The 7,500-nt window shown below is 50.0% G+C and overlaps 1 pseudogene; it reads right to left on the bottom strand.

Moving 5' to 3' along the window:
* Positions 1 to 889: 889 nt before the first annotated feature.
* LOC148288957 (uncharacterized) lies at positions 890 to 5,814 on the bottom strand (annotated as a pseudogene).
* Between the last annotated feature and the right edge of the window lie 1,686 nt (positions 5,815 to 7,500).

Genomic DNA, 7,500 nt, shown 5'->3' with positions numbered 1-7,500 from the left:
CAGGCAACACACACCCCCCTATATAGCATTTTATGCATTTAGCCCTTTGACAGGAAGAGACATCACCTATGCGCGAGGAGTCATAATGGGCTCTAAATAATTCAATACAAGGTATTTGGACGTGATTTTTTGCAGGGATACTAAGAAACATGCAATCTATGATGGGAAAAAGTTTCATAAATTTTTGAAGTCGGGAAGTATTTTTTATTATTTTTAGAAGTCGTAAAATTGAAAAAATCATTAAAACAAATCCGGGAGGAATTTTTTAGTTTTGTAAGTTGGAGAAGGTCCTAAAAATCATAGACTACTTATGGGGAGCTTATTGTGCGAGGAAATTTCAATAAAAACGGGGTTTGACAAGATTTGAAAAATTCTGTCGACATTTGAAAAAACCTGGAACCATGCTGCCGGCATGCTGCGCACATGCTGCGCGCAGGCTGCGCGCATGCTGCGCGCAGCCTGCGCGCATGCCATGGCAGGACAAGTTTCGCTAGCCTCACTGTCGACAGATGCGCAAGCTGCGCGCACGCTGCGCACAGGCTGCGCGCATGCTGCGCACAGACTGCGCGCACGCTGCGCGCATGCCATGGCAGGACAAGTTTCGCTAGCCTCACTGTCGACAGATGCGCAAGCTGCACGCAAGCTCCGCGCACGCTGCGCACAGCCTGCGCGCATGTTGTGCGCATGCTGCGCGCAGGCTGCGCGCATGCCATGTGTCACGGGATGACTCTTGAAGCCTTCCTTCCGTGCGGCCTTAGACTTGATCGCCTCTCCGAACAAGCTAAGTCAGCCTTCCTTCCTGCAAAATAAGATCGAACCAAGCAAGAACACAAGAACAAGAGCAAGAACGATAAGAACGCTCAAGAACACTTAAGAACACTTGAGAGAGTTTGGGAGAATATTTGCTTGTATTGCTACTATGCTTTACAAGTTGTGAGGTGAGGATTCCTAATGAGGAACCCTCCTTATATAGAGGTCCTAGCTCACCAAACCCTAAAATGGAGGGCTAGGATCGAAACAATCTAACGGTCTAGAATCGTTGCTACCTAACTTTACAGATACATTGAATCTAGACATTAAGTAAAGGGATCTAGAATGATCCATCCGACGGGCCGGGCCTTGAGCTTCTCTTGTTGGGCTTGACCTTCACAAATGAATCTTCTAGAAGGGCCCAATAGTTGTTGGGTTGAACCTCCAACATGCGGGCCGTGACATCCTCCCCCACCTAATCTGGCGACGTCCTCGTCGTCGAGGTTGTCCCGTCTCGTTCGAATGCTTCGATGTAGTCCTTGTACTGCCATAAGGACTCCCCTTTCTCCCAATTTCCTTCGGACTCTGGCAGGCCCTTCCATTTGACAAAGTACTCAAAGTACCTCGGTACACCCTTGCTTCGCACCTCTCGCTTGGCCATGATGCACTCAACTTCCCTGTCAAATGAAGTCACCATCAAAGGCGGAGCTCGTTGAGACTCCCCACGACTTGGCTCCTCGGGGTCGGCATGGTAGGGCTTGAGATTGCTCACATGAAACACCGGATGAATCTTCAGTCGTTGCGGTAGTTCCACACGGTAAGCAGCTCTTCCCACGGTTCGGAGGATAGGAAATGGGCCCTCATATCTCCTCAACAACGCCTTGTGTACCTTTCTAGTGGACTTGTGTTGAGAGGGGTTGAGCTTCACAAAAACCAGGTCACCTGGTTGGAATACAACGTCACGCCGATGCTTGTCCGCCCATTTCTTCATCTTCCGAGTTGCCTTCTCTAATTGAGCCCGAGCAAGCTCATTAGTCACCTGCCAGTCCTTGGCCGTCTTGTATGCAGCAGGGCTACTCCCCGTGTAGCCTGACACCACTGTGCTTGGAGTCATAGGTTGTTGTCCCGTTGCCAACTCAAAAGGACTTGTCCCTGTCGACTCTGACCGCTGCAAATTGTACGAGAACTGAGCAACATCCAACAACTTTGCCCAATCTCGTTGGTTAGCACTCACATAGTGCCGTAAGTATAACTCCAACAGTGCATTCACCCGCTCCGTCTGGCCATCTGTCTGTGGGTGAAAGCTGGTAGAGAAGTTCAGTTGTGAGCCAAGTAGCTTGAATAGCTCCGTCCAGAGCTTACCAGTGAAGCGAGTGTCACGGTCACTGATAATACTCTTCGGGACCCCCCAATACTTCACCACATGCTTCATAAATAAGCGTGCGGCTTCCTCCGCTTTGCAATCCGTCGGTGCGGGGATGAAGGTAGCATACTTGGTGAACCTGTCGACCACCACCAAAATAGAGCCACACCCTTCTGACTTGGGTAGACACACAATGAAGTCCATGGAAATACTCTCCCATGGTCTGGTTGGAACAGGAAGTGGCTCTAGCAACCCACCCGGCTGCTTCTGCAAGGTCTTGTCTTGTTGGCATACAAGGCAAGTCCGCACGAACGAGTCTACATCTTCCCGCATCTGTGGCCAGTAGTAAGCTTCACTCATCAACGCCAAAGTTCGATGGGTGCCTGGATGTCCCGCCCACTTCGAGTCGTGACACTCCTTTAGTAGCTCTCGCCTCAAATTGTCCCACCTTGGAACATAGATTCTCTTCCCTGTTGCATATAGAACACCATCATCGAGCCAAAATCTTCTTGTCTTCCCATCTTTGACAAGCTCTAGTAGACTTTTGGCTTGGGGGTCATGCAACAAGCCCTCTCGTATCCTCTGCATGAGAGAACTCTGTGGTTGTACAACAGCGGCAAGTGCGGCCTTCCTGCTTAAGGCATCAGCAACGACATTTGTCTTCCCTTGCTTGTACTCCAGTTTGTAGTCGAACTCTGCCAAGAAGTCTTGCCACCTAGCCTGCTTGGGTGACAACTTCGGTTGGGACTGAAAGTAGCTTGTGGCAACATTGTCAGTCTTGACCACGAATTGAGAACCAAGTAGGTAGTGCCTCCAAACTCGCAAGCAGTGCACTACGGCTGTCATCTCCTTCTCTTGAACGGTATACCTCCGCTCGGTGTCATTGAGCTTCCTACTCTCGAAAGCCAATGGGTGTCCATCCTGCATGAGTACACCACCAATAGCAAAATCTGATGCATCAGTGTGTACCTCAAAAGCTTGGCTAAGATCAGGAAGTCTCAGCACTGGTTCCTCCATAAGTGCCTTCTTCAAGTCGTCAAAGGCACGTTGGCATAGTGGCGTCCACAGCCACGTCTTGTTCTTCTTCAGCAAATCCGTCAAGGGGGCGGCAATGGCTGAATATCCCTTGATGAATCTGCGATAGTAGTTGACTAATCCAAGGAAAGACCGCAACTCAGGTACCTTGGTTGGTGGTTCCCATTCTTGAATGGCTCGCACCTTGCCCTCCTCCATGAGCAATTGTCCACCCCGTATCTTGTGACCAAGGAACTCCACCTCATCTTGGGCAAATGAGCATTTCTCCTTCTTCACATATAGCTGGTTCTCCCTCAGAACTTTGAACACCTTCTGCAAGTGCTCGAGGTGTTCTTCTAGAGAATTGCTGTACACCACAATATCATCGATGTAAACTACAACAAATTTGTCCAAGAAAGGATGGAATACCTTGTTCATTAGAGTGCAAAAAGTAGCAGGGGCGTTAGTCAGGCCGAACGGCATGACGAGGAACTCATAAGACCCATATCTTGTCACACATGCGGTCTTCGGTTCATCTCCCGGTGCGATCCTCACTTGATAGTATCCCGAGCGCAGGTCCAACTTGGTGAAGTACCTGGCTCCTCCCAACTGATCAAACAAATCTGCAATCAAAGGGATTGGATACTTGTTTTTGATGGTCACCTTGTTTAGCGCCCTGTAGTCGATGCACAACCTCAGTGTTCCTTCCCTCTTCTTCTGGAAAAGAACTGGGGCACCATAAGGGGCCTTGGACGGTTGGATGTAACCAGCGTCCAACAACTGCTTCAACTGCTTCCTCAATTCCTCCAACTCAGGAGGTGCCATCCGGTATGGCGCTTTGGCAGGGGGCTTGGCACCCGGTTCCAACTCTATGGCATGATCCACCTCTCTCCTCGGTGGTAGAGTGTTGGGCAGCTCCTTTGGCATGACATCCGCAAACTCTTTAAGGACTGCTTCTACAGCTCTAGGGACTGGTTGGACTTCCTTCTCAACTGCCTCAATCCTTACAGTCGCAAGGAACGTCTCTTCGCCCTTCTTCCAAGCTTTGGAAAACTGCATGGCTGACAAGAGCTTCGACTCTCCTTGTTGCCTCATCACCGGCACCATGCATGGTATTGCTCCCTCCTGTGCTATGCACATAGTATTGTAAAATGGAATGGGAAATGCCTTTACCTTGTCCATGAACTCCATTCCAAGCACGACATCGTAGTCATCCATCGAGATCACAGAGAAGTCGGCTACTCCCTTCCAAGTGGCAATGTGCAGCTCCACACCACGAGCTACTCCATCAATTGGCTTGGCAGTTGAATTCACCGTCTTCATACTGCCTGCTTCCTTTGAGACCCGGCACCCAAGTCTCTTTGCTTCCCGCACTGACATGAAGTTGTGAGAAGCACCCGTATCCACTAGACAACGGGTTGTCTTGCCATCCACCATGGCATCGACATACATCACGCCTTTGGCTTGAACCTGTGGCTTGGGGACTTTGGCCTGTAGGGCATTGAAGCGGTGAATGGCTCCCATCCCTGCTTCCCTGTTGGCCTCCTCTTCCTTCTCCTGGTTCATGGCATTCAAGGCTTTCTTTTGTGGGCAATCCCGCATCATGTGCGTCCGTCGCACAAGTAGCAAGCTAGCTTCGACTTGTCCTTCCCCTTGTCACTTTTGTCATTCTTCTTCGCAAATGGCTTGTGACTGTCGGACTTGCTACCCTCCTTCGGCTTGTTATCTCCCCCACCGGATCCACTGCTACTTTTCTTGCCTTTGAACTTTGAGTCACCTTGATCTGTCTTCTTGAACTCCACAAGAGACTCGGCTGCAGCAATTGCCTCTGACAGGGTTTGGACATGTCTCCTTTGCAACTCCAGTTTGGCCCAATTCTGTAGGCCACTCATGAAGTACATGAGCTTGTCTTCATCTGTCATGGTTGGCACCTCGAACAACAGGTTGGTGAACGTGGTGACATAGTCTTTCACGCTCCCCGTCTGCTTTAGCCATCTTAGCTTCTCCTTTGCCTCATACTTGGCATTCTCTGGATAGAAATGCAGCATAATATCCTTTTTAAATGCATCCCAGGTATCTAGTGTAAACGTACCTTGGTCGATTTCCATGGATCGACGACGCCACCACATGAGAGCATTGTCGGTGAGAAATAATGTTGCCGTAGTGATTCTGGACTCATCATCGTCCATCTTCAGATACTTGAAATACCTTTCGATATTCCACAAGAATGTGTCTAGCTCCTTCGCTTCCCTCTTCCCATTGAAAGCTTTGGGTTTGAAGGAATCTAACACCTTTGGTTCCTTCGGAGTCCGAGTCTTGTTCAGGACAGCTTCCTTGCACAAGGCCCAATCTCCCTTCACATCCTTCACCTCATCACGAAGCGCAGTAAGCTCCGCCAAGAAGTGATCCAGCTTGGTTTGGACATCTAGCTTCATCATGTCTAGCGCGGAGTTGAGGGCTCCCTGGAATTGGCCTTGAAGCTCTTCCACAAAAGCTTCGAAACCCACCTTCGTAAGGACGTCCTCCTCGAGTCTCTGATCAAACTCGTTCACGGCATTCTCCATCTTAGAAAGCCGCTTCTCCATCGTGGCTACGACATCTCTAGATCGTTCCCTTTTTGATTTGCCCCCACGCTCCATATTCACCTTGGATGTATCACAATCTATATCGGATTCGCTCTTCGACATGTTTCTCCGAATGATTCGAGCTTCAGCTCTGATACCAACTGTCACGGGATGACTCTTGAAGCCTTCCTTCCGTGCGGCCTTAGACTTGATCGCCTCTCCGAACAAGCTAAGTCAGCCTTCCTTCCTGCAAAATAAGATCGAACCAAGCAAGAACACAAGAACAAGAGCAAGAACGATAAGAACGCTCAAGAACACTTAAGAACACTTGAGAGAGTTTGGGAGAATATTTGCTTGTATTGCTACTATGCTTTACAAGTTGTGAGGTGAGGATTCCTAATGAGGAACCCTCCTTATATAGAGGTCCTAGCTCACCAAACCCTAAAATGGAGGGCTAGGATCGAAACAATCTAACGGTCTAGAATCGTTGCTACCTAACTTTACAGATACATTGAATCTAGACATTAAGTAAAGGGATCTAGAATGATCCATCCGACGGGCCGGGCCTTGAGCTTCTCTTGTTGGGCTTGACCTTCACAAATGAATCTTCTAGAAGGGCCCAATAGTTGTTGGGTTGAACCTCCAACATGCGGGCCGTGACACATGGCAGGACAAGTTTCGCTAGCCTCACTGTCGACAGATGCGCAAGCTGCGCGCACAGGCTGCGCGCACGCCATGGCAGGACAACTTTCGCTAGCCTCACTGTCGACAGAATCAGCACGCTGCAAGCAAGCTGCGCGCGCGCATGGCAGGACAAGTTTCGAAAAATTCTGTCGACAGGCTGCCGGCATGGTGCGCGCACGCTGCCGGCATGCTGTGCGCACGCTGCCGACATGCTGTGCGCACGCTGCGCACAGGCTGCCGGCATGCTGCGCGCAGCCCATGGCAGGACAAGGTCCGAAAAAATCTGTCGACATTTTTACGCCGTGGTAGGCTTCCGCTTCGCGTCACTTTGTCGACATTCAAGCCTACCATTTGTATTGAATTTTTCAAACCTTGTCAAACCCCATTATTCAAATGTCGAAAAATTTTGTCGACATTTTTACGCCATGATAGGCTTCCGCTTCGCGTCACTTTGTCGGAATGCATCGCATGGCGAGGTAAGGCCACGGCATGCCAAGGCGAAGGCAACGCATGGCTTGAATGGCTTGGTCAAGGCCACATCATGGGCACGGCATGCCAAGGCAAGGCGAGGCAAGCCATCCTTAGCCTCGCCTACACTCACTTTCTCGGAATGCATTGGATGATGAGCAATTCCAAGGTAAGGCAACGCATGGCTTGAATGGCTTGGTGTAGGCCACAACTTGGGCATGGCATGCCAATGCAAGGCAAGGCAAGGCAAGCCATCCTTAGCCTCGCCTACACTCACTTTCTCGGAATGCATTGGATGATGAGCAATTCCAAGGTAAGGCAACGCATGGCTTGAATGGCTTGGTGTAGGCCACAACTTGGGCATGGCATGCCAATGCAAGGCAAGGCAAGGCAAGCCATCCTTAGCCTCGCCTACACTCACTTTCTCGGAATGCATTGGATGATGAGCAATTCCAAGGTAAGGCAACGCATGGCTTGAATGGCTTGGTGTAGGCCACAACTTGGGCATGGCATGCCAATGCAAGGCAAGGCAAGCCACGCCATCCGAAGCCTCCAATAACCTCACTTTCTCGGAATGCCTTGAATGGGCACGGCATGTGAGGGCAAGGCAAGGTCCTAAATATCATTTTGTAAGTTGGAGAAGGTCCTAAAAATCAT

The sequence above is a fragment of the Prunus avium genome, unplaced genomic scaffold (assembly GCF_965620075.1).
Source record: "Prunus avium unplaced genomic scaffold, drPruAviu1.hap1.1 HAP1_SCAFFOLD_37, whole genome shotgun sequence".
Classification (NCBI taxonomy): Eukaryota; Viridiplantae; Streptophyta; class Magnoliopsida; order Rosales; family Rosaceae; genus Prunus; species Prunus avium.
The sequence above is the reverse complement of the archived record's forward strand: the minus strand, read 5'-3'. Positions and strand labels throughout refer to the sequence as shown.